Source organism: Equus caballus, chromosome 4 (assembly GCF_041296265.1).
Source record: "Equus caballus isolate H_3958 breed thoroughbred chromosome 4, TB-T2T, whole genome shotgun sequence".
NCBI lineage: Eukaryota > Metazoa > Chordata > Mammalia > Perissodactyla > Equidae > Equus > Equus caballus.
This window is the reverse complement of record NC_091687.1, coordinates 15,563,591-15,573,327: the sequence shown is the minus strand read 5'-3', so window position 1 is coordinate 15,573,327 and position 9,737 is coordinate 15,563,591. Positions and strand designations below refer to the sequence as shown.

At 49.3% G+C, this 9,737-nt stretch overlaps 1 long non-coding RNA gene and 1 other non-coding gene across 2 annotated transcripts; both read left to right on the top strand.

Annotated features, from left to right (window-relative positions):
• Positions 1 to 5,336: 5,336 nt before the first annotated feature.
• Positions 5,337 to 9,501, top strand: LOC100629504 (uncharacterized). The gene is made up of 4 exons (XR_011437736.1): positions 5,337 to 5,608; positions 7,729 to 7,957; positions 8,173 to 8,386; positions 9,128 to 9,501. It is a non-coding gene; the product is annotated as an uncharacterized lncRNA (long non-coding RNA).
• Positions 6,388 to 6,519, top strand: LOC111773352 (small nucleolar RNA SNORA9). Its single transcript, XR_002807734.1, has one exon. It is a non-coding gene; the product is annotated as a small nucleolar RNA SNORA9 (small nucleolar RNA).
• Positions 9,502 to 9,737: the final 236 nt, after the last annotated feature.

Below are 9,737 nucleotides of genomic sequence, written 5' to 3'. Positions count from 1 at the left end.
AGCTCCATATTCACTCTCATTTCCTGCTCTGTGGGATGGAGCCAGGTCCTTTGAGCATTCCTCCTTTACCAGGTGGCCCAGTATAAAGCTTTGCCAGTAGAAGCTGCTGAGAGGGAGTGCAGGAAGAAGGGGCTTTGCTGCCTGGTTCTAGTGAGCTCTCTCAGCAAGCATCTGCAGAAGGAGAGGCTCTGCAGGGCCCACCTCCCTACATCAAGGGAGCTTCTCCAGTACAGGTTCTCTGCAGCATCCGGTCTGCAGTGCACAGCTGCCAGCAGATTCCTCCAGCACCCACCTTGGGGAGTTTTATATCCAAGTGCTTCAGCAAGACACCTCCCCATGAACAGCTTTCCCCGCATTCCAGAGGACGGACTTCCGCTAGGTTCTGCCAGCACTTCCCTGCAATTCAGTGAGCTGTAGCTACGCTCTCTTCAACAGTCTGGATCTCAGCCTGGGGGTGTGGGGAGGTTTATTCCCTGGGAACTTTATCTCAGCTCTCAGAATAGTAGCTGCTCCTTATTTTTACAATTCTTGATTCTTCAGTTCTCTTCACTTTTACTATCCAATCCCTTGTACCTAATCCCCTTATACTTAATAATCCTTTATAGTAAATCTTTCCTGTACCGTGTTTCTGTCTCCTGACTGGACCCTATTTGGTACAGATACCAAAGAAATAGTTGGTCTCTAGCATTCTCCAAAGGTATTAGGTATTCCAGTCCCTTTGGCACAGAAATCGGAAGTGCAGGAAATGACCCTTCAATCTACCTTCTGCAATAATTTAGCTTACTACATTCACAGACAGAAATAATGCAGGGCATTTGGTACTTATTCTCCCACCATTCACAGAACAGAGGCCTAATATTTAAGGTCTTCCACTAATGTACATTTCCATACTTATCACTCTGTAATGCAGTAAATAATACTGCTAAAACTTTCCTCAACCTGTGTTTTAGGAAAAACTCACTCTACTCCTGTATTTCTCCTTTACTCTCACACTATACACCACACTCACAACACTTCTGACACCAGATGCGTGAGAGTTTTTCCCACATGATGCAGTTCTGTGACACCAGTCAAAAGTCCTACACTTTAACTCCGTTCTGACACCGTCTATCTGGAGATAGCGTCAGATCCCACAGGTTAAGGACTCAGTCCCACAAAGTCGCCCTGCCCCCCACTTCCGATGCCAATCTCAAGTGCAGGTTGTCACCTGTGCTTCTGATCAATCAGAGATTCCCACAACCCCCTCCCTGGGTTTGATTAATTTGCTAGAGTGGCTCACAGAACTCAGAGAAGCAGTTTACTTACTGTTTACCGCTTCATTATTCAAGGATATGATAAAGGATATAGATAAACATCCAGATGGAAGAGATGCCTAGGACAAGGTATGTGGGAAGGGGCACAGAGCTTCCATGCTCTCTCCTCAGTGAACCACCTTCCCACCACCTCCACATGTTCACCAACCCAGAAGCTCTTAGAACCCCATAATATTGAGACTTTATGGAGGCTTCCTCACATAGACGTGATTACTTATTAACTCCATTTCCAACCCCTCTACCATCTCTGGAGGATGGGGGTGGTGCTGAAAGTTCTAAGCTTCTAATTATGGTCTTTCTGGTGACCAGCCCCCATCCAGGAACCATCCAGGAACCCACCCAGAGTTGCCTCATTAGAAAAAAAAAGACACTTCCGCCCAGGAAATTCCAAGGGATGTAGGAGTTCTGCGCCAGGAACTGGGGGAGAGACCAATATGTGTATTTTCTATTATCTCACAACCTGACCCTCGGCTGACTCTTCTCAGGCTTCTTCAAATCCACACTCACAGACCAGGCTTCAAGTAAAATTCTGCCTACTAATAATCAGACGGTGATAATTTTGGAAATAAACGAGGACCAACCAAATGAGAACAAGCAAAGGCTATGCGTTCAGAGTTGGCTATAGCGAGAAAGTCGCCCCTGTCACTTGGTTTGGCACAGACCCAAAGGCAGGCAAGGGATGGGAGAGCTTCATGGTGGAAAAAGGGGGGCTCATGGGTGTCGTGATGGGGGTTGTATGCCGGGGGAAGCTGGAGGTGGGCCAACTAGAAGTGGGGCATCCTCGTGATTGGTTAGGGGAGTGTGTTTGGCTGTCTTTGATTGGTGCTAAGTAGGAAGTGGAAACAAAAATTGGGGAAGTTGTCAGTTATTGACCAAGTCCTGGTCATCTGGCTCATTTGGATTGTTGCAGGAGTTATGGTGTGGCTTCCTGGGTTGTCACTAGAGAAAGCAATCTGACTTCCCCTGAGTCTAACTAACTTACAGCAGCTGTCTTCCTGGGCTGGTTGCTGCAGGTTGTGGGTCAGAGGTCTATTTTTATATTGGGTCTACTCATTGTCCATTTGTGTATTCAGTCTCTCATAACAGACACCGATGAGGCCAGCTGCAATGTTAATAGAAAACAATATTTCTCCCAAGGTCTCACCTTGGCTATAAAGTGTACTAACAGCCTCCTTCTTTTGCGCAGTCACTACTTTCTTAGCAATAACCTCTCTAGCCTGCTCTGTGGCCCCACCTCATGAACAAAAATGACTGAGATCCAATTACTAAATTGTCTGCACTTCATGGAAGCAACACTCTAGAGCTGAGTCTCACTTCCCCTCTCCTCTCCTTGAATTATTCATTGCAATCCCCAAATCTTACAAAATCCCCTTTCTACTCTCATAATGAGAGGCAGCCCAGAATCCCCCGGGGTTCTCCTTTATTGCAGCAGATTAATGAACCAAACTTTGTTGGACGCCTGGTTTGTCCCTAGTAGACTTGGCTGTTGGGCTTTATCACCCAGCTCAAGTATCACCTCTTCCACTAAATCTTTGGATGCAATTTTTCCCTCCTCCAGACCCCAGAGCACTTTATTCATATTGCTCTGATGCTAGAGTTAACCATGTTAGGACTAGACTGGAAATAACTATGTTATTTCCTCTACTAGATTATAAGCTCCTTTAAAGATAGGGACTGAGTGGGATTCCTCTTTTTTTTTTTTTTTTTATGATAACCTAGCATTATTTTTTTTTAAAGATTTTATTTTTTCTCCCCAAAGCCCCCCAGTACATAGTTGTATATTCTTCCTTGTGGGTCCTTCTAGTTGCGGCATGTGGGACGCTGCCTCAGCGTGGTTCGATGAGCAGTGCCATGTCCGCGCCCAGGATTGCGAACCAATGAAACACTGGGCCGCCTGCAGTGGAGCGCGCGAACTTAACCACTCGGCCACGGGGCCAGCCCCGGGATTCCTCTTGGTATCTGAGAAGTTCTGAGAGAAATGGCACACACCTGGCCAGACTGATGGACGGGCACTGATGTTACCTGAACACAGCTTCATACACATGCTTCCTAGCTAGACTAGTTTTCAAGAAACCCCTGAACTGAAATTTATCCTCAATTGGCCTACTCAAAGACAGTTTTGCTGGACTCACGTATTTGCTAGTTTCCAGCTAACTGTGGGGTTTTTAAGTGAATTTTTTCACTGTTCCTAAGGCTGACTGCAGTTTTTTCCTTTTTGTTCCTCTCACCCATCAACTGTCTCCCTCATATGAGAACTAAATAGCTAGCAGATAGCTAACTAGATGTCCCTGAGTTGTTCTTTGACATGCCATGCAACACCTCATACCATGCTGTGCATGTGATAAATCCAACGGTGACTTAATTCATGAAGAAAAGAATTTCTTTAAGAGTTGATTCAGGTGAATTTTCAATAAATTTATATATCCAGTTTCCGGGCCTATAAATGATAAAGGAGGAAACCAACTTTAGATTATAATGACCCCTCAGAAGCACTGCTGCCCCATGTGGCCCCCAGTGGAAGAAAGCTTGCATGCCCTACTTTGACATCTCTTTGGCTTTAGGCCTCTGTATTCCTCCAGAGCCAAATTGCTAATTTTCTTTTCAGGCATACATCCCAGTTGGCTTGGTAGAACAGTGGAGTTACTCTTTTGAGATGTAGTTGTGGAAAGGTCTTTTCAAAATTCTGGTAAGTAGTTAAGATACTTAACTACTGACAGTTCTGTCTCTCTGCCAGTCTCATGCAACCTCCTAGTATAATGCGATTGAGCTTTGAGTATGTCGTTTTTAATGTTTGGCATCCTTTCTTATTACTTGGATAAGAGTTTCCATGGAGCGTCCTCCCCTCTCTAGTGAATTTTGTTTGTTACCATCTTAGAAAAAACTTCTTCTCTTTCAGTCCTGGGAGAGCCCACCCTTTTTGGTCACACATATAAACTCACATCCTCACACTCATACTCTGGCCCTCCATAACCATTTACCTTCCCGGTTCTCTTTGATTATCTCGTGGCAGTGACAGAATGGAAAGAGCATTGAGCGAGAACAACCTGCATCAAACACTAGCCTTCTATGAGATCTTGAGCAAGCCACTTAACCTCTTTGGGTGAATGTAGTTAGTTTCCATGTTAGCAGTCTGCAAGTGATATTCCTGCCCTATGCGTCTCATGAAATTTAATGAAGTAATTGGATTTGTATACTGTAAACTGCTTGAATGTATATACCAGGTGCTACACATAAAATATGAGTTTCAAGTACTGCTCTGCTTTTCTTTACTTACAGAACCAAGTTCTCCCCTTCCCAGCCTGATAGTCAAGCCCCTTAACTGTGTAGTCCTTATCCACCTCTCCTTAGACTTAGCTGTATCTCCAACAAGCCATGCCCTTTCCAGTCTCAGGACCTTCCAATGTGGTTTCTTCAGCAGGGGGCAGGGGGATGGAATACAATTAAAAACAAAATCTCCTCCCAACTCAGAAAACCTCTCCACAAAGGTAGAAGAGAAAGAAAACAATTTTATTGAAAAAGCGCTAAACCAGAATGTGCTGTGCACCACCCGCAATCCACTAAAGGGATGCAAAGACAGAAAGAAACTTCACTCTCCTATATAGCTAAGTGGACAGAGCCCATTACACTAGACAGGTTGTGCAATTTGGAGTCAGGTGACAAATGGACCCTTAACATCCCAGGACACGGGAGATCGAGCTTTGTCCCCCTTGACAATTACATTTCAAAGTGAGGGCTCCCAAGTCCTTGGGAAACATTCCTGAGTTGTGAGACTAGCCTGAGCTTACTTAGCCATTAGGGATTTATTTGAAAAGTGCAGAAAATGAAATTCTGAAAGCAAAAGGGCTGTCTTCCTCATTTTGAACAAGGATGACCCAGGTCCCGCTCCTCATTTCTGGGGCCTTCCGCCCACCCCGCCCCGCTCCCGGGCGGCTTCCGCTCTCCGGCTCCTTTACAGGGCCCACCCGCTCGCCTTCCGGCCCCAGGCCCCACCCGCGGTTAGACACCAGCCGCCCGGCTTCCCGCGGCACCAGACTTCTGCTCGCCGTTCTCACAAAATACAACTAGCAGGCGCCGCGAACGCGCCCCAGGTGACGTCATCGCGCCGGGCCCAGGGGTCACGTGATTCCGCGCGCGGCCTTCGGCGGACTGCGTGGTGACGTAGGCGCGGGCGTGCGCGGCAGAAGCCATGGCTGGTGGATGAGGCGTGTTTGTGCGGTCGCGGACCGCTGCCGGGCAGCGTCGTCATCCGAGGCCATCGAGGGCCCCAGGTGGTACCTGCGCTCTGCTGAGGCCAGGTAAAGATTGTGGGGTCTGTGGGCCCGGTGGGAGGGCGCGTTGGCCCCCCTGCTGTCGCTGGCTGGGCCGCGTCGGTCGGGTGCGGAGGGATCCGGGGTGCCCGACCGGGCGCGGTCGGCCCTGCGGCTAGGGGCTCGGCGGGCGGGGGTCTCCAGCCGGGCTTCTGAGGGTCCCATTCGGAGGACACATGCGGCCTTGGGGGCAGCGCTGGGGGAATGGGGTCGTGCGTCCGGCTTGCCCCGAGGGAAGGGACTTGGGCGCGTTAGGAGGCCGGCTTGAGCTGGCCGCGTGCCTTCTCGGGGCCGGCCCTCGGCTCCCCGCAGCAGTTCTTCGCGGAGACGCGCTGCTGAGTGTCGCTGCCCGGGCCCCGCGCTCACCTCCCGGAACCCGGCCCGCTGTTCTCTCCACCGTTATTTCACAGGGAAAACCGAGCCTACTTCTGTGTCTTGGCCTACAGTTCCGAAGTGTTTTCTGAACGTAAAGTCCACACCTAGAAGAATGTGGAAGAAAAGGCCGTTTTGTGAATGATATGATGATAGAGAGGTTTCTCTGGTCGCCTAAGTGTAGGAAGCTCAGCTCTAGAATTACACGGTCGTAGGGAGTAAAATTCGCTCCCCTCGTCCCAACTGCTTGATAAGGCTTCCTCTGCTCAGGCTCCTTCCACCTGTCGGAGTCACCTGTGCCCGTGCGCTCCTGGAATAAACCCAAGTAGGCCCAGTTTAACCCCATGATCTCTCTTCTCAGCTCCCCGGGCTTGAGGGGCTTAAATGAGTGTGGGCTGCAAGCCTCCAGCGTGCTTGGGTCTGGGGTGACCCTGTGCATTCCTACAGTGCTTGCGAGAACATTTTGAAACGGTTTGAGGCCTTGCCCTGCTCCATCCAGAGCAAGGTTATAGAAATTTCAGACAATCGCCTGCTCCCTTCCCTATCTGGTGTGCTAGGCATTGTATAGATCTGTACTGTCTGATGTGGTAACCACTTGCAGCATATGGTTAACTTGAACTTAAATTTTAAAACTCAGGGGCCGGCTCCGTGGCCGAGTGGTTAAGTTCGCACGCTGGGCTGCGGCGGCCCAGGGTTCGGATCCTGGGCGCGGACATGGCACCGCTCGTCAGGCCACGTTGAGGCGGCGGCCCATATGCCACAGCTAGAAGGACCTGCAGCTAAGATATATAACTACGTACGGGAGGGAGGGGGGAGGTTTGGGGAGATAAAGCAGAAGGGAAAAAAAAAAAAGATTGGCAACAGTTGTTAGCCCAGGTGCCAATCTTTAAAAAAAAAATTTTAATTCAGTTTTTCATTCATACTACCCACATTTCAGATGCTTAGTAGTCATGTGGCAAATGGCTACTGTACTGGACTGTGCAGAATATAGAACATCCACATCTCTGCAAAAGTTGTTTTGGACTTTGGGTGTTTTCTATGTGTCAGGCTCATTGCGAATTTTATTATATTCTTAAAACAAAACCTGTACAAAATTTGAAAATAAAGCTCAGGGGGAGTGGTAAAGGTAAAGTTGGACCAGCATCAGGGAATAAAGAGTAGAAAGGAGTTACAGGGGTGAGCCCTGCCTGGAGGGTACAGGGTGTTGACAACAGGCAAACCAAAGAGAACCAGAGGCTAAATTCTGCAGCAGAGCTGAATGCCCCAGGAGCTGACCAAGGGCAGGGTCAGTGCACTGATCTCAAGGGAAGACCTCCTGGGAGAGGAGGGCTCTCTTGTTGCTTGGACTCTTGTTTTGTGCCGAACTTCGTAGTTCTTCACCCAGTTTAAATCTTTGAGGACCACGATGAGGTGGTCTTAGGTCTAGTACAAAAGCCCACAGTCAGAATTCTGTGTCCAGGGTTGCCCAGCTGGAACCTAGCAGGTCGGGCTTGGACGCCAGGCCTCTCCAGCCCTACCGTGTGTGCTCGTTTCCAGGATGCCAGACAGAGGGGAATCTAGAAGCGGGTGGGAAGTTTGGGTTGGAGGGAAATAGGTTGTGTCCTTTGGTGTGAGCACTGTGGGGTACAGTCAGGGATAGGCCATGGTGGAAAGAGTGGCCAGCATGGTCGTGGCAGGGCGGCCCAGTTCTGTGCTCCTCCGGGTGGTGAGGTCACACCACGCTTCTTCCCTTGCAGGTGAAGGCTTCCAGTGGACGCGGATCCCTTCAGTCCAACTGCAGAGGCTGAGCACACCAGCCTCCACGCGGCTGCGTCTGGGGACACTTGCCCATGAGTCTCGAGTTTCTGCAGTCCTCGGAGCGAGGTGCCGGCTGCCCTTTTGCCCAGATTGCCTTTTCAAGGATCTTCAAGTAGCAGACAGCCTCGAGATGTGTGAGGTAGCGCCTCCCTCCAGAGCAGAAAGCAGGTATGCCCACTGTCCACCGTAAAAGATTTGGCTTTCCTGCATTCGGAGTACCTTTCCTGTAACGCAGCCTACTGCACGTACGGGTGCCTTCTGACTCCCCTCGGGTCACCCTGTGGGAATTGGGGCTAGGGGAAAATGCTGATGTTCTGGCAGCTGCTGTTTTGAATAGTCGATTGTTTGTGTCTCTAATCGAGGAATCTTGTGTCTCCTACCAGCATCTGTGAAACTGGAGTTTGTCTGCTGTCGGATGGGAGCTAAATCAGACCCTTACCTCCCCCAGCAGACTCTGCTCTGCGTCCCTGCCCTAGCGCATAACAGGAAGTGCCTGCCATCCCCCAGTGTTTCAGAAAGCCCAGGATGCTAGAACTAGAAGAGACCTGAGAGAGGATCCCTTTGGTGGCTGTCAGGCTGTCCATGGAATCTGCAGTGGTATGTATGCAGGAAGGGTCGGGCCTAACAAGTCACTTCACTTCTGTTTTATATGTTAGTTTTCCATGAATCCCCTGGCCAAGAAGTTTAAAACCATTGACTTATTCTGACCTTCCCTTATTATAGGTCAGATGATTGAGTCCCAGAAAGGTTAATTGCCTTCAAGCCCACAAGACTACATTGTGGACAGGCAGTTTTCTAGTGTCTGGATTGTGGGGCTTTGATTCTTTGGCATTTGGTTGCCAAATTTGGTTTTGGGTTCGACGCGCCACCTTTTCCCCAGGAATCTCCTCGGTCAGTGATGTGCTGGCCTAGAAAGGGCAGGCTGCTGCGAAGTCTCATCACAGAGGCCTCCTCAACTGAAGGTGGAGTCAGGAGTGGGAACCCAAGTTCAGTTCTGTTATTGCCACTCAGTGGCAATTGGCATTTGTAACAATCCCTGGCTATGTGTTTACGTCACTCATTTTTCACAGCAGGCCTCTGAGGTGTTTCCAATTTCCTCATTTTTCCGGATGAGGAAGTGGGTACTCTGGGGAGTTGTGGCCTGTCTACGCTGACACACCTAATAAGGTTGCAGCAGAATTTGAACCAGGCCTTTGCACTTGGGTTCTCTGAGCAACTTCAATGCCTCCCTTACTCCCCTGCTAGGAAGAGTCAGGAATTTCCGGTTCTGGGCCCAGGCTGGGGTGTGGGTGGCTCGGGGCCTGGGGTGTGTGTCTGACTGACATTCTCTGACCCCAGGTGTGGGCGCTGTATCTGCCTCCAGAACAAGAATCCTCGCTGTGCGGCTGACCCCGTGGCTGAGTGGTTAAGTTCGTGCTCTCCACTGCAGGCAGCCCAGTGTTTCGTTGGTTCGAATCCTGGGCGTGAACATGGCACTGCTCATCAAACCACGCTGAGGCAGCGTCCCACATGCCACAACTAGAAGGACCCACAACGAAGAATATACAACTATGTACCGGGGGGGTTTTGGGGAGAAAAAAGGAAAAATAAAATCTTTAAAAAAAATAATAATTAAAAAAAAAAAAGAATCCTCGCTGTGCATCAGGACCCAGGTCTCTCTGACATCTCCTGAATAAGGAGAAAGACATATTTAATAAACAGTTTTAAATGTGTGATTTAGTCTAGCCTCTGTTTCTTTCTCCTTTCCATATGTTAGATACAAAGAGGAAGAAGACCTTGCCATGCTTGAATGAGTTTCATCTGAGTCCAAGGGAGCCCCAGGGTGTCTGACATTCTCAGTGCTTGTGCCTTTGTAAACTGCAGAGTGGGTGATGGGGCACAAAGACCCATCATCGGGGTTACCTTTAGATCCTAGAGTGAGTTGCCTTGGCTTGATGGTGTTCTCTGC